Here is a 24,981-nt window from a genome sequence, read left to right as displayed (position 1 = left end):
ATAAATAAAGGTACTATAAACATACTGAAACACATGTCCTTGGGATATGATGGAGCATCTTTTGCATATATGCCCATTAGTGGTATAGCTGAGTCTTCAGATAGAACTATTTCCAATTTTCTGAGTAACTACCAGATTGATTTTGAGTGGTTGCTCCAGTTTGTAGTCCCACTAGCTATGGAGAAATGGTTTTGTTGTCGTTGTTTTGTTTTGTTTTGTTTTGTTTTTCTGGTTTTCTTCCACCACAGGTCCATTGGGCATAAATATAAATTATGGCTCCTTATTTAGTATTTTAATGGTATTCTTGAGTGTGGGAAAGGTAGGTCTCTATCTTTTTTAGCTGTTTCTAGTACCTTCTCTGGGCTCTTCCCTCTCTTTTACTATTACATTGGGTTAGCTTTTTGCTTTTCTTTATATTACAATATGTTGTATATATTATATCATATTATATGCCTAGCATGGTAGCTCATGCCTTTAATCTAGCACCTAGAAGGTAGAGGCAGGCATATCTCTCTGAGTTTGAGGCCAGCTTTTACTATACAGTAATTTCAAGGACAGCCAGGGCTTATATTAAGAGACCATGTCTCAACATTTTATTTAATTATTAGTTAAATTCTTAAAATGTGAACCCTTTCCATTTTCTTAAAAATGTTTTGTGCTCTAGCAGAAAAATATTTACTTTGTGCTTTCTAGTTTTTCAAGAAAGTCAAAATAGCCATTCTTTTGCATGTATGTGGATGTATGTGTCTATTTTCATATATATATATATATATATATATATATATAGTGTAGGAAGTATATATTAAATATTTAAAATATCCATTTCTGCCACCTGCAACTGAAATGCCTCAAAGAAAGCAAAATGCAAAACCCGTCTTTTCAAATGCTTAATCCACTAAGATTAAGTGACTTTCATTTGATATGTTTTGTCCTTTTGTTTTAGAATCACTGGTGGGAAAACACACTTCATTTTATTGCTGTATGACAGCTATGTGATATCTAGTCCTTTGCTACAAAAAATAGGAATCTTAAAAGATGTTCCATTGGGATTTGGGAATTCAAACAAAATATAACACATCACATTTCAGGAAATAAAATTAGAAAGAGAAAGAGAAAGCAAATAATACTCCTAGAAGAAGAAAAAAATCAGTTTAAAAGTAATTTGACATTATTGAATGTCAGAGTGTGATTTTGTTAAATGAAAGATGAAACACAGCAAAAGAAAAAAAATCAAAATTCTGTCATGCTGCATATGCCTATCTGATTTGTCATGAAGTATATTTATTGCCTCTTGGAGAAGATCCAATTCGTAACACAAATGAATTTTGATTAAATAAAAACAGATTGCAAATCTCACACACAGACCCACACACAATCATATAATTCAGTGGCTTAAGCAGAGACATAGAGGTAATCCATGCAGTTAAATGTAATTATTTTGTTTATTCTAGTTTACATAAGCCTTATTTATTACTCATCAAGTATTTCAAGAAGTAATTTAAATTCTCTTCACATTTATTTATTGATTTGTTGGGGACATGGTGAATATGTCAGTGCAAACTTGTAGAAGCAAAAGAGCAGCATGCTGATATCCACTGTCTCCTTCTGCCAGATATGTTCTGGGATCAAGTTCAAGTTGTCAGAATTTGGTAGCGAGTGTCTTATGCCTCATTCAGACATAAACCATCATATGAAATCTGATCATGTCTAGAGGACATTTTGTATGACATAAACCATACACAGAAGGACAAATGCTCTATGCTCTCCTGGGTAGGAAACATAAACATTGATCACATAGATATTGAAGATAAAACAGTATTTACCAGACACTGGTGACCATAAGAAGAAAGGAGAAATGGGGAAGGTTGCTAACTCATCAGAGATAGAACTAAGAGAGGTAAAGTCTAGAGCTCTACAGCATAGATGCATGATTTAGTAACAGAGTTGCCTCTGAGACTTGCAGAGTTGTTTTTAATGCTTCATTGTACTTACTCACCACTTGAGTCAAAGAAAAAAATTAAATTCAAATTTTCTACTTTTATACTTAAAGTACATATATAGTTTCTATTCTTTTCAATAGTGGCTATGATAAAAATGATGATGTGCAAAGATGGTATATTTAAATTTGAAAGTTTTCCATGTGTTAAAATCATGAGGGACTTCTTGTTTGATGTCACTTGTATTGTCAATTGTGTATCTTGCTACTAATAATAATTTTTAGAGCCCTATAATTACAGAAATTGAAATTATCTTTCATTCTAAATATATTTGTCAATATCAACATTTTCTGTAAATTATAAATTGCCCTAACTTTTACCAAGGTTAAGAGATAAATGTAGAATAATAATTGAGCCTTCTCACTAGAGTTGTTATTAGAATTATAAGGTTCTCCTGGTGTCCTCAATTTCACTGGCTACTATAATCCTTCCTTCCTCCACTTCTTCTGTAGAATTCTCTGTAATTTCCCTAATATTTGGATATGATTCTCTGTATCTGCTCTTAGAGCTGCATGAAGCCTCTCTGATAAGAACTGGGCTAAGCGCCGGGCAGTGGTGGTGCACGCCTTTAATCCCAGCACTTGGGAGGCAGAGGCAGGCAGATTTCTGAGTTCGAGGCCAGCCTGGTCAACAGAGTGAGTTCCAGGACAGCCAAGGCTACACAGAGAAATCCTATCTTGAAATACCAAAAAAAAAAAAAAAAAAAAAAAATAATAATAATAATAATTGGGCTAAGTGCTGATCTTATGAGTACAGAATAATTATAATAATTATTATTATTTTAAAATTATTATTATTTAAAATAATAATAATAATAAGGCTAAGCACTGATCTTATTAGTAGGAATCATTTTATTGACTTTTTTCTTTCAGTTGTGTTTTGTTCTACTCTAGACCTCTTAGACATTTAGTTTCCTGATCCCCCCATATAGGCACTGTAGGCTCCTCATATTGTCTTCAGGTTATAGTCCCAGAAGTTCTGAAACCCCTTTGCACTACCATATCTTGCAGGTAGGGAAGGTCATGGGTCATAGATGCTTTGCCTGGGATGGTGTGTCAGATTTACCACTTTGATCCTAGTCTGATTTTAAAATATGGCTTGTTTGGCCTCGATATCCTCCATGGCTATGGTCAATTTCATAGATTCCAGGAAGTTTCTACTGCATTAGGTTTCCACATCACCCCTAATTAATTTATTTGTCCCTGTACTCTCTGTATCCTTTCCTCTTTTCTTCCCTGGTCCCTCCTGTTCCCATATTCAACTGTCTCCATTCTATTCATGAAATCTATTCTATATCCCCTTCCTGGGGAGATTCTTACATTCTCATAGACTTCTCCCCTTGATCTAACTTCTCCAGATCTGTGGATCATAGTGCAGTTATCTTTTACTGAACAGCTAATATCCACTTATTTGAGAGTACATATCATGTTTTCCCAATGAAATAACTGATCAGGACTAATAGGGGCTCAAAGAGACTGAAACAGAAACCCCAGTGTTTAGATCAGTCTGCACCAGACCCTCTGCATACATGCTCTGGTTCTTTATCTAGGAGAATTTGTTGAACTCCTAATAATGGAAATAGAGTTATCTTTGGCTCTTTTGGCTACATGTAGGTCTGATTTCCTCCTACTATATTACCACATCTTACCATGAAATGATCATATATGCCAACTTTTATAGCAGTTGTTATGGTGAGTTTTGTTGATATCACTAGGTGGCCTAATATTTTTCTGAAAGAAAACAGAGGAGTAGAGGGAGAGGGAAGAGGAGAATATTTTGAGAAGAAAGGGAGATAAGGCTGGGTCAAGATATATTATATGAGAGAAGAATAAATAAAATAATATAGAATAAACTGAATTTTAATTTGATGCACTTTGGGTTAGAGGACAATATATGCTTTTCATCTGTAAATAGATGCAATTTTAGAAGTACTGAAGTCAGGTCTGACAAGATAGAAGAAGTCACTTGCTGCCAAACTGGAGATTCTGAGTTCTACCCTGGCAGCTATATAATATAAGTAATTGACTGCCATGTATTTTATTTTCTATAATAAATTGATAGCATGGATGCTCTCAGCACTTCAAATAAGTAAATATACAGTAACCATTAAAAATACTTTAAAAGTACCGAGGTCAATTTAGAATAAAAATTAATTAACTATGTTTTCCTCAATGAAACTTTTAGAACTATAACCAATGATGAGATGTAATTATACAATATTTTCTCCATTTATTTTTTAATCATTGAATTCCCCTCCTGCCTATATAACAAGAGGTAAAGCTAGAGTTCCAGTAGTAATTTCTGTTATCTAATCAGTAAGTTTTTGAAAACAGAAATCGTGTCTCAAAAGTAAAATATTTTTAAGTCAATAAAATTTCAAAAATAAAATATTTTATGAAGTAGAAGTGCCAAGATTTTGTACAAATTTTCAAACCTCTCTCATTCACTCATGATTGGGAAAACAAAGCAATAAAACAGCTGCCTTTGAGTCTTAATGACCATTCCCTTTTTTTTTTTGACCCACAAAGTATTTAATAATTACAACAGTATGAAAGGCCACAGTCCATGTGTCGTGTGAGACTCAAGGCAATCTCTTAACTGTGAGCTCCTACAGCATACAAACAAGTTGACTACTTTTCTACACACTGGTATAGAACAAGGGTTTCAATTCTAAAAGAGAAGATACAAAAGAACACAATGAAGGATCATTCTCAAATCCAGAAGGACAACCACACAGTCTGACAGCTCCACTTTTGACCTGGTTGTATGAATGATTCTAAAGCCATTACCAAATTCCCCAAATTTATAGGGCTTCAATTTAGTATGAAGCTGTTTATAACTTTTAGGGTCTGAAGAAGTGTTAAGATGTTATGAACATTTTAACATTTGAACTGTTGCTCTCTCCAGCAACAGTTCAAATGTTAAAATGTTCATAACATCATAACAGTTAAGTTGTATTTCTTAAACTACTGTGTTAAGAAATACAAGAAAGCTTAACAAAGGGTTTGCATTATTTTTCACACATGTGACATTTCAGTCTACTATGAATTATGAGGTTTTTCCCAAGTTTTCAGTGAGTCCAAAAGACCTTAGCACATTCTTCACACTTGTCTGCTTTCTCTCATAGATGAATTCTTTGATGTTGCTTAAGACCAGAAGACTGGTAAGAATAGTGTTTGCCACATTCCTAAGATGTGGAGTTTTTATCTCCAATAGGAATTATTCTGTGTTCAGACCATGCAATAGAACTTCAAAAGTATTTGCCACATTTTTTACATTTCTATGGTTTCTTTCCAGGATGAATTCTTTGATGATGCCTAAATTTGTTGAGCATATTGACATGTTCCTTTCTTTCTTTTTTTTTTTTTTTTTTTTTTTTTTTTCTGGACAGGGTTTCTGTGTAGCCCTGGCTGTTCTGGAACTCACTCTGTAGACAAGGCTGGCCTTGAACTCACAAATCCGCCTGCCTCTGCCTCCCAAGTGCTGGGATTAAAGGAGTGCACCACCACTGCCCGGATAGCATGTTCTTTTCATTTGTAAATAGTCTCTACATTGTGAGTTAATTTGTGTAGATATAGATATGACTTTGTAAAGGAGGCTTTTCCACATTCCTCACTTTTGTATGGCTTCTCTCCAGAATGAGTTATCAAATGAGAGAAATAGTCTGGAAAGTTCTAAAGGACTTGACTGATAAATCACAAGTTAAGAGTTTCTCACCTGTATGTATTTTCTTCTTTTCAGAAAGTAATTATGGACAATGGAAGGGTTTCTCTTGTGTATGAGTTCTGTTATGTTTGTAAAGACTTGTTGGATAGTTGAAGATTTTGTCAATTACTTCACACTTGTAGGGATTCTCTTTTGTATGAATTATCTTGTGTTTAGAAAGTAATGGTGAATAATGGACGGTGGTGCCACAAACTTCACACTTGTATAGTTTCTCTCTTGTATGAATTTTCTTAGGGTTGGAGAGTATTGATGGATAACAGAAGGCCTTCCCACATGCTTCACACTAGTAGGTTTGGCTTCTCTATGAGTTTTCCTATGGACACGAAGTGATGATGCATAGCGGAAGGCCTTTACACATATTTTATACTCTCTCCTATATGGATATTCTTATGTTTTGAAAGTCTGGATGGTTATTAAAGGTCTTTCCACATATTTCACACTTGTAGGGTTTCACTCCTGAATGCATTATCTTGTGTTCATGAAGTGATGATTGAGAGCTGAGGAAACGTCCACATATTTTACACGTGTAGGGTTTTTGGTCTGTATCACTTATCTTGTGTTTTGAAAGTAATGATGGGAAGTAGAAGGCCTTGCAACATATATCACACTTATAGGGTAACACTCCTGCATGCCTTCTTTCATGTTGGCAAAGTAATGATGGAGAGTGGAAGGCCTTCTGACATTCTTTACATTTGTATGGTTTCTCTCCTGTATGAATAGTCTTATGGTTCGAAAGTCTTGATGGATACTTGAAGGCTTTACCACATACTTCACACTCATAGGGATTAACTTCTCTATGAATTTTCTTGTATTTAGAAAGTATGGATGGATAATTGAAGGCCTTGCCACATACTTCACACTTGTATGGTGTGTCTCCTGCATGAATTCTCTTATGGTCAGAAAGTCTTGATGAATATTCAAAGGCTTTGCCACATACTTCACACTTGAAGGGTTTTTCGTCTGTATGACTTGTCTTGTGTTTTGATAGTAATGATGGAAAGCAGAAAGACTTGCCACATATATCACACTTGTAAGGTAACTCTCCTGCATTCATTTGCTCATGTTGACAAAGTAATGATGGAGAGTGGAAGGCCTTCGCACATTCCTTACACTTGTATGGTTTCTCTTCTGTATGAATATTCATATGGTTTGAAAGTCTTGATGGATATTTGAAGGCTTTGCCACATACTTCACACTCATAGGGATTATCTTCTCTATGAATTCTCTTGTGTTTAGAAAGTAATGATAGATAATTGTGGGCCTTGCCACATACTTCACACTAGTATGATATGTCTCCTGTATGAATTCTCTTATGGTCAGAAAGTGTTGATGGATATTCAAAGGCCTTGCCACATATTTCACACTTGTAGGGTTTTTGGTCTGTATGAGTTATCTTGTGTTTTGAAAGTAAAAATGGAAAGTGGAAGGCCTTGCAACATACATCACACTTGTAAGGTAACACTCCTGTATGAATTCTCATGTGTTGACAAAGTGATGGTGGAGAGTGGAAGACCTTCACACATTCCTTACACTTGTATGCTTTCTCTCCTGTATGAATATTCATATGGTAAGAAAGTCTTGATGGATATTTGAAGGCTATGCCACATACTTCACACTCATAGGGATTATCTTCTATATGAATTATCTTGTGTTTAGAAAGTAAGGATGGATATTCAAAGGTCTTTCCACATACTTCACATTTATATGGTATGTCTCCTGTATGAATTTTCTTATGGTCGGAAACTACTGATGGATGTTCAAAGGCCTTGCCACATACTGCACACTTGTATGGTCTGTCTCCTGTATGAATTTTCTTATGGTCAGAAAGTCTTGATGGATATTCTAATGCTTTGCCACATATTTCACAACTGTAGGCATCTTCTGTATGAATTATTTTGTGTTTAGAAAGTATGGATGGATAGTAGAAGACCTTACCACAAACATCATACTTGTAGGGCTTCACTCCTAAATAAATTATCCGATGATTTTGAAATGCTTCTTTCCCCTCCAAGACGTTGCCAAATTCTTTGCAAGTATAGCATTTTCCCCCTGTGCTTCTTCTTTGTGTCTCTTGTCCCATCTTTCACCCCCCTGCCCTAGGGTCTCATCGAATCCCCTTGGAAAGAGGCACTTGGTGCCTGACATGTGGTCCTTTGGGTCAGGGTCCAGTTGAATGTTGCTTCTACAGTGATGTCCTGCAAGCATAGTATCGATGCTGCTACCAGGGAGAAGAAAGAAGGTCCAGGTTGAGATCACTGCAGAGCTACCCGCCTGCGTGCCTCTCCATAACTCCTACATCTCTGCTCTTTAATGACCATTTCTGATGAATATTCTTGGGATCATTGAACCACTTAATAGGAGTATGTACTTACTTACATGTAGAAGCAAGTCAAGTCTCATCAAACTGACAACTGATGGATGTTGGCCACTTGACTTGGATACACAGGAGAATTTTTTTTTGAGGTTTTTGGCAGTACTCAACATATTTATTCTTTAAGTTTAAGACTGTGAGAGGAGATATCAATTCAGAAAATAAAAATTAGACTACCAAAGTGATAAAATGAACAGGCAACAGGTCACAAGAGCAGAGTTGACAGAGAAAAAACACCAAGCACGATGTCTCTTATCACAAAGAATAGTAGTATTTTCAACTTCCTCATCTTCCACAAGTCCCCAGATTACCTGTTCCCCACAAGGTCAAAGAAAGCACGAACTACAATACAAAGGAGCCTTTGAGTATCACTTACCATTTAGTAAAATTAGATTTCCATTTGTGATTTCAAAAAAAAATGTTTTTATTAATGCTATACTGACAAACATCTAGATGTTTTCCATGAAAATATCAGTACAAAAATAAGAGGTTTCAAAAGTCCCATCCTTTCTTATCATTTTCATTAACTAGCTTTGTAATAAAATGCAGTGGACTTTTCAATAACTAAAAAAAATCAGAATATTCTAAAGAATATTTATCATCCTCTTTCTAATTCTTTGTACATGTGTGTACCTTTGTGAGGATTCATGCATGTACCAGTTCCTGAGATCAGAAGAGAGCTTTCAGTGCCTTAATTTTGTAACTGCAGGTCATTGTAAGGCCTTGGGTGTTGGTAGCCTAATTTCAGACCTCTGATAGAACAGAATACATTCTGTTTCTCTGAGCTATCTCTCATGGCTAGGAATGAGAAATTTTAAAACTTTGGGATTAAAAAAAAAAAGTTGGAGAAGTATTGCTTGAAGGGAACTTTCCTCTAGATGACCCTCTCTGTGATCTATTGACACAGTCCCAGAACTGATGGGCTATTCACAGCAGTACTTTGAAATATCCAAGTCCATAGTGTATGCATTATGTTTGCCCAAAGAGACATAGTTCTGAGTTTATTAGTAAATTAAGTGCTAAATCTTATACAAAGATAGCGAGGATAAGATAAATTTATCCCTCTCCCTGGTTCTCTGCTGTTTCATTTTCTCTACTTCCTATAGTGTTTCTGTTTGACTATCATTATTCAAGGAACGTTCAAAATGATTTGTCATCCAAGGGTGGAGAAGAGTTAAGGAATAATGTGAGAATCGCTCTAAACTATGGACTGTTCAAGGCAGATAGAGTAACACGGTTCTAAGGTACAACCTACACCTGTGATTTTGTTTATAGAATTCTTGAATGAAGCAACTGCTAGGCATTTCAATATGTTAAGACTATAGAAAAAGTCTTATTTGTTTTTCAGGTGATAACTCAACATTAGTCACTAAGAAAATAGCTTAAATTTCATACATTAACAAACTATATCATTTTTCTCTTTTATAAAAAGGAAATAAATAATCTCAATAAATTTAAAAATAATCAAAAGGTTTGAATAAAACTTAAAAGTAAATTAAATCAGACATCTGTAGAGTACTTATTTATATAACAAGAACTATCTCATGTTTCTGACACTGTTGGTCCCATTTTCCTTCATAATAATTTTGTGTATAATAGCCTTTATTAAATATTATTTCACAAATGAAGACTAAAATTCCCCATCTTTTAGCATATTAGACAGTGAAGGGTCAGAGTTAACATTTGTTCATATCAACATGTCTCTAGAGAAAACTACACTGACTGGAATTGATACATAGCCAGCTAGTAAACAGAGAACACTAAGTACACAAAACATTTTAGTCATCTGGTGATATTTCACTGTTTACAGTTCTAAAAAGGAGCCCTTGGTACTGAGAGTTGGCACTTTTGATTGCAGGGTTAACTAATTTTTAGCAAAGCATATTAGATTTTATGGAAAATCAAATTATCCATTCATAAACTGAAATCAGCTGGTACCACTGCCTCAGCTCAAGAACAATTAATTTATAAAATAGTAGATAGCTTTATTCAACACTCTTGAAATATAAATGTCCACAGTGTTATGGATTTTAATCTAATGTAATATTAGATTACTATAACATTTAAGAACTCAAAATAATTTGTTCCATCTTTTGTATCTGAAGGATTAAAATTCAGTCTGACTTTCTTTGAGTTGGACTAACTTTCAAAATATTTTCAACATTCTCTATCCATTTCATCTATTTTAAACCATATCTAAGTAGTTATGACATCTTACATGCTTTAAGATGCTAAATGCAAAATTCTGTTGTTGAACTGTAATTTCATCAGATTTTTTTCCTGTATTAATTTTGGTAGAATTTTAAGAGTATATTGACATTCTCTTAAGACTTAATATTTAACACTTAGTAAATTTAACAATCAAAATGAAGACTAAGAATTTTAAAGAAAATTAGAAGATTAGGGTATGTAGCTGGTTTATGAACAGATACCATCAGGGCAGGAGCTAGACTTCTCTGTCTACCTGCTTTTGGCATCATAGAACCATTCTGGTCCTCGAATTTAGTCATGTTAGGTCTGATATCCTCTCTATCTCAGTCATGTCTCCGCACAGCCAAATCTAAGTCAAGCGATCTCTTTCAGGTCTCATTCAGAAAATGAGGAATTAGAAAAAGGTTGGAGGTGTGATAAATTACATTGTGTGAAATCATCATAGAATCCATGATAAAATATATAACTCAATAAAAATATCAAGAACTGTCATTTTCAGGCAATATGGACAAGCCACAAAATTTTCTACAACCTAACCAGAGTAAAAGAAAGTAATAAAGATAGCACAAACCAAGTCTAATATCACTCTCTCTTTACCATGTATTCTAGAATGTGACTAAAGAGTTTAATGATCCATCCAAACTTTGCCTAAAACTTTGTAACCCTAATCTAGTTTCCAGAAAATATTTCATTAAATACACATAATTCTTTATCTCCATATAGGACTTCCTGTCTTTAGTAATAGTGTCTTCCCATAACAAGGACGGTAATAAACAAGATATCCTACTTCCTCCACAGCTTTCTCCCAGTTTCCTTATACAAGGGACAGTGTCACTGAAATGGGAATCCTTTCCCGAAAAGTCAAATGTCTTCCCAAAAGACAGAAAAAAGTTAGAGTACATGCTATTGCACACAAGTTTTCTCCTGCTTGATCTTTACAGGCAGTGACAGGGGAGAAGTCAGTGACCCAAAGCACGGAGCATAAACATAATCCATAGCCACTCTTCCCAAAAGCATAAAACAATATCATCATTTAGAAAATTCACTGAATCAAGTTGGAAGAATAGATTTTCCAAACATGAGTTTGAACTTTATCACTTCCCTGCTTGAGATCCAAGGGTAGTAACATATAATTTAAAAGAAGGATGCCCAGAGTAACTGAAATATTTTAAATATAAGACCCAGAACATCTGGTCAAAAATAAGTATATATGACACCTGGCAAAACAATTAAGCCTTGATTGAAATTATTATAGAAAATTTTCACCAAAATGTTATTTATGAGTTATTTTCTCAGTCTGTGGACTCTGCAGCAATGGAGATTCTGGCAGTGTGTGAATAAGTACATGTCTAGCTAAAATTAAAGTGAGTATTTTCCATTACACAAATTTAGAAATCTATAGTTTAAATGAATATTGACTATAGAAGCAGCTATTTTTTTGGTATATGGAAGTTTTCAAGAAATGAGTTCTTTGATGAGTTTTCTTTTCTGGGCACTAATCTAAATATTTTCATCTCTCAAGACTGCAGAAGGTATCATATACTTGATATTGTTCATTGTTCTAGTTGGAGAGGATTACTTTGTAAATCCTAGGACGTCAATATATTAAAGAAGATTTATCTCAATTGGTTTTGATTGGTCTGCTATTTATTTATCTATTATTCATTTATTGGTCTGCTATTTATTTTGCTTTTCAGAAATTTCTTATTGTGCTAGTATCAACATTACTTAAAAACCCAAGATTATAGTGTCCCCAAAGTAGAACATAGAGTTCAATAATGGCAAGTCATGTATGGAATATTTTCCTAAATTTCACATAGTTTGAGCAGATATACAGGTATATGGATTAAAAAGATACATAGGAAATTTGCTTAGGATAGAAAAGCCAGAATAAGGTGCTCATTTGTTTTGCTTGATACAAGCTATTCTCCAAATTTCTGTACAGAACAAATGGGATGAACAAAACTATTGCAAGATTTATTTGAGGAATGAATAAAATGATTACATACATATTGGTAGATTGTAGCTATGTAATACAGAGTAGAACTTCATTATTACAAATATGTATTAAGGCTATTTAATACAGTTTATTGAACTTAATACCTATATGTACTTGAATATAGACATACTCATTATAAAATAATTTTTTTGCTAATTAAGACACAAATGAAAAATTCTCATTTATTATTTTATTTACATTATATGTATGGCCATTTTGTCTGCTGTCTTCTGAGGACAGAGGACATTGTATGCCCAAAATGAAGTTTCAGAAGATTGTGAGCCCCTTTGTAGACCCAGAGAATCAAACACAGGTTTTCTTCAAGAGAAGACATGGTTATTAACTGCTGAGCTCTCTATCCAGACTGATAATGTTAAAATTCTTAACAAAATACATATTTTAGCAATGGCCATGTTCCAAATATTATTGCACACATCACACAGAGTGAGTCCATTCGATACTGACTACAGAAGCTCTTCGCAGGACAATCTATGGATGTTTATGTGCTGTGTTTACCTATAAGCTGGAATTCTGGATTCCAGGAGCAGGAGGAGGAGGCAGAGGAGGAAGAGGAGGAGAAAGAGGGAGAGAGAGAGAGAGAGAGAGAGGGAGAGAGAGAGAGAGAGAGAGAGAGAGAGAGAGAGAGAGAGAGAGAAGGAGAGAGGGACCAGCTCCAGATGCACAAGTTTCAGTGCAGAAACAATAAAAATAAATAGAGAGCTAATAGATATAATAGAAAAGAAGACAATATGTCATCTTTAAAAGTTACTATGCCATCTCCAAAAGTTACTATGCCATCTTCAAAAGTAATAGTAATGACCTTCAGTAAGAATAATTTGAATACAAGAATAGAAAAGGATTGTTGTAACTAAGTTCAAACAATTGAAAGTAGACTGGGATACACTCCAAGAGAACAAGAGTGAATAGCTAAATGATTCATGAAAAAAAATCCATAGAGTTTCAGTAAAATTACCCTGAATATGTAGACAACATTGATCCCAGAAGACATGGTTGTATAAGAGGGGTGTTAGAGGGTCAAATATAAAAGTACTGAAACCCAAAGCTTAAGAATGTAAGAAGTATATTCATGATATGTTCTCTTATATTTCTGATGAAAATATAATTTTCTATGAATTTACAAAAGAAATTAGACAATGGGTGATCAGCTATGTAACAGAAGAAATAACAGATGGATGACAAAAAGAAATCACCAGATGGCCATATATTCAAAAGTATAGATCATATTGGATATTATAAGTTATAGAAAGAGAAAGTGGGCCACAACAAGAGAGTACAATAAATGGAAGAGAGAATTCATGCACAGAGACTAGAGAGAAGAGATGCCTATTTCGGTGAAAAAAACAAAATCAAGCACAAAAAATCGAGAAAACATGGGATACTATTAAAAGAGAAAACCTAAGAATAATAGAAACAAAGAAGAAGAAGAAACACAAGTTAAAAGCACTGAAAATATTGTCAATAAAGCCATAGAAGAAAATTGACCTAAGGGATAGAGGAAGGTACCAATCAGGGTACAAGCATGCAGAATACCAAATAAAGAAGACCAGAAAAGAATTTTCCCATCACACACAGTGATCAACACACTAAACATATGGATCAAATACAGAATATTAAAAATTAAATTCAATAATAATAACTTAAAGATGAGGTTGTTCCAGGGTGTTCCCAAAACCCATCTCCACCCAATCTAAAAGAGGGGACTTCCGCCCCTAGACCAAACAGAGAGGGGCCACCCAGAACCCCCTCTGACTGGCAATCTGAATTCTTGCTTAGGCTGCGAAGCTAGGCACTGCAAGAGAATATAAATAAAAGTTAAAAATATCTCTCTGGGTTCCCTGAGGGGCAAGTCTGTCTCCATAGGGGTTGATGTCAAAAGTATCCCCTCTCCAGGAAAAAGACATCAGGATGGATATGGCCCTCATGCCTCACTGGACAAAAACAGGAGGACCAGAGCCATTACAAAATCCCCTTCAATTACTGGAGGTCAGGCCTCTATACCCGCCTTCACAAGATTAGATGTCAGGGGCAGTCCTGCTTATACACTGAAGGCCTAAAATCAGCCATAGGCCTAAAATTAGCAATAGGCCTGTCATACATGTATACTAACACCAAGTCTTGGGTCTCTGTGGAAAAACATTGAAACAGATGGCTATAAGCTATTGTAAACAGTCAGCTTTGGTGGAAGTTTACCAGCCTGAGTAGTCATAGACCTTGTAAATAGGTAGCCTTGGCAGACAATACCAACTTAGATAAGGACAAGTGAATCATAGGCAGAGTCATAGTGACCTGTCCCCTGAACCTCTAATCAGCCGATACCCTGTTCTGAAAAATATCTCTACTCTCCCTTAACACCCAGGCTCTGGTGTCATCCCCTTCCCCAGATCCTGTCTTTTTGTATTTATAACCCCTATGTGAATAAGTAAAAATTATAATTTGATTTAAAAAAATATGAAGAGGGAAGATCCAAATTAACAAAACTAGAAATGTAAGGCAGAAATAAGATCAAACACCAAGGAAGTCCACAGAACCAGAAGAACATATTTTCAAAAACTATATTACACCAAATTGGACAACAGAATTAATTTCTTGATATATACAACCTACAAAATTTATAACAAGTAATTTAAACAGACCTATAACTCCTAGTGAGATAGAAGCAGTAATTAAAATCTCTCAACCAAAATCAGTTTAGGGCCAGATGGGTTCATAAGAATTCCACCAGATTTTCAATGAAGAATTAATATTAATACACCTCAAATTATTATACAAAATAGAAACAAATAATTTTGCATAGTTCTTATTACAAGTCCAAAATATCCAGACACGTAAACTTGACACAGAAAGAAAATTAAAGATCAATATTCCTTCTGAACATAGATACCGAGTTTCTCAAAAATACTTGCATACTAAATTGAAGAACATATTAAATTGTCACCCTCAATGATCAAGTGGGTTTCAACCCAGAGAAGTGGATGTGTTTCAATATATCAAAGCTGAAAACAACCTAGATGTTTCTCATTAGAGGAATGTATACAGAAAGTGTGGGAGATTTACAAAATGGAGTACTTACTACTCAGCTATTAAAAATGATGACTTAATGAAATTTGCAGGAAAATGGATAGAACTTGAAAATATCATCCTGAGTGATGTAACAGTCACAAAAGAACCCACATGGTATTTACTCACTGATAAATACATAATAGCCCAAAAGAAACTCGGAATACCCATGATACAACTCACCAACCATATGAAACCCAAGTTGAAAGAAGATCACACCAAAGTATGGATGCTACAGTCTACTCAGAAGTGGGAAGAAAATAATCTCAGGAAATAGAGGGATAGAGGGATTTGGGATGGAGAAAGAAAGGGGACAGAAAAGTGGTGGCCTGTTCAGATATGGTAGTAGTTGGGGGAGAGAAGTACAAAGAGTCAGGAATTTGAAAGGAGGTATACAGCAGTCGGGAAGGGGGAACTGGGAGTAGTCAATAGAATGTCCCAGATGCCAGGGACCGAAGAGGTTCCCAGGACCCAACAGGCAGGACATTAGCCGAAATATCCAACAAAGGGAGAACCTATAGAAGCATGGCCTCCAATTGAGGGATGGGGCCACCCGCCCACCTCAAAATTATTAATCCAGAATTTCTCCTACCAAAATATAAAGCAGAGACAAAGAATGGAGCAGAATATGAAGGAAAAGCCATCCAGAGGCTGCCACACCTAGGGGTACATCCCATGTTCAGACTTCAAAATCAGACACTACCGCTGATGCCAAGCACTTGGATACAGAAGCGTGGAAAAGCTGTTCCATAAGAGGCTCTGACAGAACCTGACCAGTGCAGATACAGATGAACTCAGACTGATCTCTAGGGACTCAATGGAGCCATTAGTTCAAAGACTAAAGGAACTTAAGGGGTTGCAATCCCATAGAGGTACAACAATATCAACCAACCAGAACCCACAAAGCTCTTAAGGACTAAACCACCAACCAAAGAATACACTTGGAGGGACCTATGGCTCCAGCTGCATATGAGTCAGAGGACTGCCTTATTGGGAATCAATGGGAGGGGATCCCCTTGGTCCTGTGGAGGCTCCCAAAGTAGAGAAATACTAGGAAACTCATGTAAGAGTGTGTGTGCAGGTGGTGGAGTACACTTATAGAGGCAGGACACAGGGGGAGGGAGAGAGGGTTCATGGAGGGGAACCTGGGAAGGGGGATAACATTTGAAGTATAAATAAATAAAATAACCAATAAAAATGAAAGAAAATGTAATCCCCCACAAAAATAGATTGAAAGGAAAACCACATGACCATCTCATTGGATGTAGTGTAGCCCCTGGACAAAATCAGGTACTCATCATGATAAACGTCCGGGAGAAGGACTCAACAAAATAAAGACTTATTGGAAGCCCACGAAACATATTATTCTAAATGAAGCATAAACAAAAGTATCCCCATTAAATTAAGGAAGGAGGCAACAAAGCCCAGTCTCTCCATACTTACTAAATAGTACCTGAAGTCTTAACAGGAAAAAATAGAACAACTTGAAGAGATCAAGGGGATATAGAAAGGAAAGAAGTCAAAGTATCTTTACATGAGAATTATATGATTGCATAAATTAATCACTCTTGAAATTCCACCAGCAGACTTCTGCAGATGAAAAACACTCAACAAAGTAGTAGGATATGAAATTAACCCATAAATATTAGTTTTCTTCCTATGAATAATTGACACACCAACTAAGAAAGACTCAGGAAAACAATACTTATCACAATGGCCTCAAAAATATCTCTTTGGTTAACTGTATCCAAGAAAGTGAAAGATTTATGTAATACAAAATTTCAGACATTGCCAAAATTTGAAGAAGAGATCAAGGACCAAATTATCCATACTTATTAATAAGTGGGATTAATATAGTGACAGTGCCCATCACTCCAAAATCAATCTGAAGATTCAATGCAGTATCCATTAATATTTCAACTGACTTCTTCACATAACCTGAAAAGACAACTTTCAGCTTCATTTGGAAACACGGAACACCAAGATAGCAAAATTCATGAATAATAAATGAACTGCTGGAGTTATCACCATCCCAGCCTTCAAATTGTACTACAGATCTACAGTTACTAGAACAGCATGGTATTGGCTTTAGAAGAGGCATGTTTGTTGATCAATAGAATTTAACTAAAAATGAATGTAATGATGTTTTGGAGATTTTTTTGTCTCATAATGTTTTGTCTGGACAGTTTATTTTGCCACTATAGATTTTTTGATTTGTCTCTTTAAAAAAAATAATTGGTTTCTTTGCATTATCCTATTCTGTGTTGTATTTGTTTCAAATAATTTATTATTAATATTATTATTATTGAAATATTATTTTAGAAATAAATGCGTACATCTATTTCACTTGATTGATATTGTTACTTGATTAAACCAGATAGTTTAAAAGAAATTTTTTCAACAAATGATGCTGGTCTAAACGGAGGTCTTCATGTAGAAGAATGCAAATTGATCCATTTTTATCTCCTATAAAATTTATTCTATTTCCCTTCTTTTAAGAAGATCATGTGTCTTCACCAGAGCACTCTTCATCTAACCTCTCTGAGTCTGTGGGTTGTAGCTTGATTAACATTTAATTAAGAGCACTTTAAAGTGAATACACACCATATGTTTTTTTCTGACTCTCACTCAGGATTGTCCTTCCTAGTTCCACACATTTGCCTGTAAATTTCATGGTTTCATTTCTTTTAAACAGATGAGTAATACTCCATTGTGCTGATGTTCCATATTTTTCTTTATCCATTCCTCAACAACAACATCTAGGTTGTTCCAGTTTCTGGCAATTATGAATAAAGCTTCAGTGAACATAATTGAACAAATGTCCTTGTGGTAGGAAGAAGCATCTTTCAGGTAAATGCCCAAGAGTACTATAGCTGAGCCTTGAGGTAGAGCAATTTTTAATTTTCTTAGAAAGTAATATTGATTCCCATAGTTGCTGTATATACTTGTTTTCCCACCAGCAATGGAGGAGTGTTGGCTTTGCTCCACATCCTCACCACAATGTGCTGTCATTTGTGTTATTGATCTTCACCTTTCCAAAAGGTGAAAGATGAAATTTCAAAGTAGTTTTGATTTGCATTTCCCTAATGGGTAATGATGTTGAACATTTCTTACTATTTCTCAGTCACCTGTGAGGTTCTTCTGTTGAGAATTCGCTGTGTAGACCTATACCTCATTTTTAATTGGATAATTTGTTAGGATTTTTGATATCTAATTTTTGAGTTCTTTATATATTTTCATTATTGGACCTCTCTCAGATATTGAATTATTAAAACCCTTTTCTTTTTCTGTAAGTTGCATGTTTGCCTCACAGACTGTCTCATTTGAGTTACAAAAAAATTTTATTTTCCCGAGTTCCTGTTTATTAAGTGTTGATCTTAATAAGTGAGATATTGGTGCTATACTCAGAAAGTTTTCTCCTGTGCCAATGCATTTAAGATCACTTCATACTTTTTTCCCCTATTAGTTCCAGTGTGTCTGCTTCTATGATATAATCTTTAATCCATTTGTACTTGAGCTTTGTGTGGAATTATAAATATAGATTCCTTTGTATTCATTACATGCAGATATCAAGTTTGACTAGCATAATTTTTTGAAGATGCTCTTTTTTTTTCAGTGTGTATTTGTGGCTTCTTTATTAAAAATCAAGTACCCATGGGTATGTGAATTTATGTATATCTTTTCAGTTTGATTCAGTTTGTCAAAATGTTTATTTTTATTCCAATATTATTGGGACTTTAGTATTATAGCTCTATAGTAAATCTTAAAATATAACATGATGATACCTCCAGTAATGTTCTTTTTTTAAATTATTCAGTATTGTTTTAGCTATCCTGTTTTTGCATAATTTTCCATCTCAAAATGAGAATTATCTTTTCGAGGTCTGTAAAAAATTATGTTGCAATTTTCTTAATGATTTTGGTGAATCTGAGATTGCTTTTGAGAAGATGGCCATTTTTACTATATTAATCATATTGATCCATGAATATGGAATTCGTTCCATCTTCCAATACTGTCCTATATTTCTTTATCCAAAGAGTTGAAGTTTGTGTGATAAAAGTCTTTCACTTGCTAAGTTAACATTACCCCAATGTATTTTATATGATTAGTGGCTAAGGTGAAAGGTGTTGTTTCCCTTATTTATTTCTCAATCAATTTGTCATTTGTATATCAGAGAGCTACTCATTTTTTAAAACTTAATCTTGTATACAGCCACTTTACTGTAAGTGTTTATCAGGTGTAGGACTATCATAGTGGCATTTTAGAGTCATTTATGTATAGTGTCATTTCGACCTCAAATAACAATACCATGACATTTTCTTCGGAATTTATACCCTTTGATCTCCCTTAGTTGTCTTATTGATCTAGTTAAGTTTCAAGTATTATATTGAATTGATATTGAGAGTATGGGTAACCATGTCTTTTCCTGATTTTAGGAGAATTGCATTTAGTTTCTTTCCATTTCATTTGATATTGGCTATAGGCTTGCTGCAAATTGTCTGTGTTTTGTTTAGGAATGTCCCTTATATCCCTAATCTTTCCAGTACTTTCATCATGACGTGGGGCTGAATTTTTTTTCAACGGTTTCTTCAGAATCTAATGAGATTATGATCATTCAGTTTATTTATAAGAACAGAAACTTTACAATTTCATATAAACTGAACAACCCTGTACTGAAAGAAAATGGGTCAAGGCAGAAATAAAGAAAGAAATTAAAAACTTTTGAGGCATCAATGCAAATGATACACAGCATACCAAAACTTTTTTGACACAATGAGAGCAGTTCTAAGAGGAAGGTTCATAGAATTAACTGCCTACATAAATATTTGGGAAAATCTTACAAGAGCAAATTAACAGCACACCTGAAAGCTCTAGAACAAATAGAAGTAATCACCAGCAATAAGAATAGAGACCAAAAAAATAATCAAGCCGAGGGCTGAAATCAACAAAATAGAAACAAACAGAACACAAAGAATCAATAAAATAAAAAGTTGGTTCTTTGAGAAAATAAAAAAAGATAGATAAATCCTTATACAAGCTAACTAAAAGGCAGAAAGAGAATATGCTCATTAACAAAATCAGAAATAACAAGGAAGGATGTAACAACAGACACTGAGGAAGTCAAGACAATAATAAAAACATACTTTAAAACCCTATAATCCACAAAATTAGAAAAATATAAGTGAAATGGATACTTTTCTCAATAGGTGCCACTTACCAAAGTTAAATCAAGATCTAATAAACAATTTAAATAGGCCTACAACCATTAGAGAAACAGATGAAATCATTATAAGTCTCCCAATCCAAGAAAAAAAGAACTGTGAAAAAAAAAGCCACATCTAGGGTGTTTTTGTTTGGAATTCTATGAGATATTCAAAGAAAAATTAATGCCAATATTCCTGAGAGTATTTCACCCAATAAAAACAGGTGGAACACTGCCAAATTTATTTTATGGGGCCACAGTTACTCTGATACCCAAACCACAAACAAGAAAAGAGAATTTAAGACCAAGTTTCACCAAAAACATTGATGCAAAAATATTCAATAAAATATTCTCAAAATGAATCTAAGATCACATCAAAATATCTTCTTCATCTGTGAGCAGACAGTCTTCATCTGAAAGATGCAGGAACAGATGAAAATACAAAAATAAATGTAATTTAAAAATATATCTTTAATAAATTAATAAGGTAAAGCAGAGTGTGCAGAGATTCCAAGTTGAAAGACAGGGAAGTAAGGATGGATGTGGTATTACCTGGAAGAGGTACATGTGTACTACTAAAATGTACTGCTTGAAATTCTCTAAGAATTAATAAGAATAAATCATTCTCTTGGCTCTGTCTGAGAATATTTATTAAAGAAGTTGATTGTTATATAAAAATTTGAAAATAAAATACCCATAAGGCACAGACTTATAATATGAATATCTACATTAACCCAAGAACTCGTTAGAATTATAAATGCAGGGCCTTCAGGTTTTTTTTTTGTGCCATATAGAAATCGTATGATAGTGTCCCTAATACAAGATCTCTCTCTGTTTATCTATCTATCTATCTATCTATCTATCTATCTATCTATCCCCCTCTCTCTATCTCTAACTCTGTGACTCTCCTTCACATACATACATGCATACATACATAAATAAATACATGCATACACACATTCACATAAACCACAGACAAACACACACACATGCACACACACACACACACACAGTATCTATTATGCTTTTGAATAATCAGTAGAAAAATATCTGATGTCTGGAGCAGGCAAAGAACCATTTGCTCATGAGTAAGTGATAGTTGTTCATCCTTCCTCCTATCTCCAGTGCATGCCCAGCTTATATATCTTTTCTGGAGCAGGTTCTAAAAACGTAATCTAAGTAGATAGAGCTGAATTTTAATCTTCAACAACTGTCTACAATAAAGTGTAAGATAAAGAAACAAAAACAATACTCTTTTTTTTCCTAGTTTATCTACAGGTACAAATAAATGTGAGACGTTATCTTTAGAAAAGTAAAAAATGTATACTACACTCTCTGCTTAAAGATTACAGAGGAGAAGCCAACCCATCTCAAAAATATTACCATAGAATTGCTCCTGTCTAAAGGAAATGCAGGGAAAAAGAGTAGAGCTGAGAATAAAAGAAAGGCCATCAAGAGTCCACTCCACCTAGGGATCCATCCCATCTGCGAAAGCCAAACCCAGACACTGTTGATGGTGCCAAGAAGCTCTTGTTGACAGTAACCTGGTATGACTGTTCCCTGAGAGGCTCTGCCAGAATCTGATTAATACAGAAGTGAATGCTCTCAGCCAACCATCAGACTGAACACGGGGACCCCAATGGAGGAGTAAGGGGAAGGACTGAAGAAGATGAAGAGACTTTGCAACCCTATTGGAAGAACAACAATATCAACCAACTAGACCCCTGTCCCCAGAACTCTCAAAGACTAGACCACCAACCAAGGAGTACACATGGATAGACCCATGATGCTAGCTGTTTATATAGAAGAGGATTGCCTTATCTGACACCAATGAAAAGGAAGGCCCTTGGTCCTGTGTCATTGGGGAATGATAAGGCAGTGAGGCAGGAGTGCATGGGTAGGTGGCAGAAAACCCTCATAGAAGCTGGGGGGGGGGGGGATAAAAAGTTTGTGGAGGGGAAACTAGGAGTTGGATAACATTTGAAATATAAATAAATAAAATAACCAATTTAAAAAGGGATTATAGTCAAGAAGCTATGAGCTCTGTATGGTAGCATTATTAGTCAGGTGATTTCCATCATGCTGAATTCACAGAGACAGCTTCCTTGAAGTTCTCTATATCATACAGACACTGGGATATTTCTTGGTCAGTTACCAATGTTGGAGCTTTCCCACAGAATATCATCTCCTGGAATTTCAAAAGCATTAACACATAACAATTATTTTTTTTTACCAGTATTCTGTAATCAGTATCAGAAATATCCTCTAAAATTGAGTATAATACTCAGCAAATCAGTGCTGATTGTCTTTTGATCATAGATGGCACTGAAAGTTCCTTATATCATGCCTGGGACACATAGTCCTTTAGAATTGGTTCTTATTTAGTTTTCATCAGGTGTTATGATTTGAAAATAACAGCTAAGTTAGTGTCAGAAATGACAACCATCCAAATATTATATCAGAGGCTGTGACTCTGAGATGCCATTGCTTAATATGAACTGTGATGACAAAAAACCACAAAAGGTACTTTCACAACCAAAAAACCTGTTGATCTGTTATTTCCAATTTTCTTTAGGTTTTATTTTTGAAACCTCACAGTCCTACACACAAAACATTGTTTAATGTGAGTCCTTCTTTAATATGAGAACAATGCAGTCATTTCATGTTGTATATGCTATATTCATTCTTCTAATTCTTTATCAAATGCATTTCTTTCCTCCCGCTTCTCATTTGTCCAGTTCTGGGACAGTGTCATCTTTTTGACTGCTTCCATCATTGCTTTTGCTCTAATTTAAAAACATATGAACACAGTTCATATTTGTATCCACATTTTACGTATGACAACAGTGAGATACATTATCAACAGAGAAAAGAACTTGTGTATTTAAAAATATTATGCTAGATTAAAAATTATAATCTTTATATTTTTGAGAATTCTATACACAAAGACAAACATGGTATTTAGATCATTTCCACTTTTCCATGTTTCATTTTGGCACTTTCTGTGTCTCTCCCAACTCTGTCTTTAATCCATTTGCTCTTTTCTAATTATTACTATGAAGTGTGCATGTGTGTGTGTGCATATATATGTGTATCTACATATGTGTATACAACCTATTGAATCCTGTTTGTCGTATTTTCATGACTGGTCACTTGAAATTGGATAATGTATCAGGAATCTAGCTCCGAGATAAACCCGAGTCCCCTTTCTGTTTAGTCATTGGTAGTATGGTGCTGTCTACATAAGGGTAGAGATTTGTAAAATTTCTTCCTCTCATCTTCACCTGTCATGTAGGGTCATTATACAAGTCTAGTTCAGGCAACAATATTGTTGATCTAAATCTCTTGTTCTGACTCCCTGTCTATCCTTCTGTGATTTACCTGGATTTTTAGGTGTAAAAATTGTTTGTATATGTAACAACTAGGGCTGGGAATCAGATCATAAAATATTATCTGCAATTTGATCATTTATGGATCACTGAGGTAGCTGTTATTTGTTGGAAGAAACAGGTTCTTTGATGAGGTGTGAGACCTACACTTATCTATCAGTACAAAGAGAAGCGCTTAACACAGAAAAACAATATTGATAGAAATTAGTTATTAATAGAAGAAAATTTTAGTATAAACTACAGAAAAACTCCTATAATGAACTACAATGGGTTTGATATAACTTTTAGAGCCATCTCAAAAGAAAAGAAAAACTTATTCATGAAATTATAAAATAAATGAATTGTGTTATCATCAGCAATTTGTCAATCAGAGGAAACATATGTAATACTACACAGAAACTCATTCCAAATATCCCTTCAGGAAGTAAAATGCTGAAATTTCTTCAACAGAACTTTGCAATAATATTTAGTTAGATAAAATAACAGGATAAAAAAGGCCAATTCAATAAAATAGCCCTCAAATACACTAAAATGATGCTGTAAAATCGCACAATTTTAGACCATCTGGATTTACTAAAAAATAAAGTTAGAACCTTTGGAGGTTTAGTTATGCAGCACACAGACAGACAGATACACAGACACACAGACACATACATGTTATATTACATGATAGAAAAATGCCCACAAGAGCCATAGACTAACAAATTTTCCCACACAGACATGTAAAACCACGATCTAGGCTTTTACTGTTTTATCTGAAGATAAATGTGTATTTCTCAAGAAAACACACAACAGACACATGAGTCAACCTGTATCTAACCAGAAAGCCTCCTTCCTGAATTCTAGCTTTCATAGTATCATAAAGTACTATTTAAATTTCTAGGGGAGTGAAATAATCAATGGTCGTATCTAGTTGTGACACCAATGACTTACAATGACATCCAGGATAGCAAGACAACCCTAATGGTGTAATGGTGGTACCCATATCTTGATGTTAACCAACATCT

General features: G+C 34.6%; 1 pseudogene; it reads right to left on the bottom strand.

Annotated features, from left to right (window-relative positions):
* Positions 1–5,527: 5,527 nt before the first annotated feature.
* LOC114631580 lies at positions 5,528–7,803 on the bottom strand (annotated as a pseudogene).
* Between the last annotated feature and the right edge of the window lie 17,178 nt (positions 7,804–24,981).

The sequence above is a fragment of the Grammomys surdaster genome, unplaced genomic scaffold, assembly GCF_004785775.1.
Source record: "Grammomys surdaster isolate TR1022 unplaced genomic scaffold, NIH_TR_1.0 97, whole genome shotgun sequence".
NCBI lineage: Eukaryota > Metazoa > Chordata > Mammalia > Rodentia > Muridae > Grammomys > Grammomys surdaster.
The sequence above is the reverse complement of the archived record's forward strand: the minus strand, read 5'-3'. Positions and strand labels throughout refer to the sequence as shown.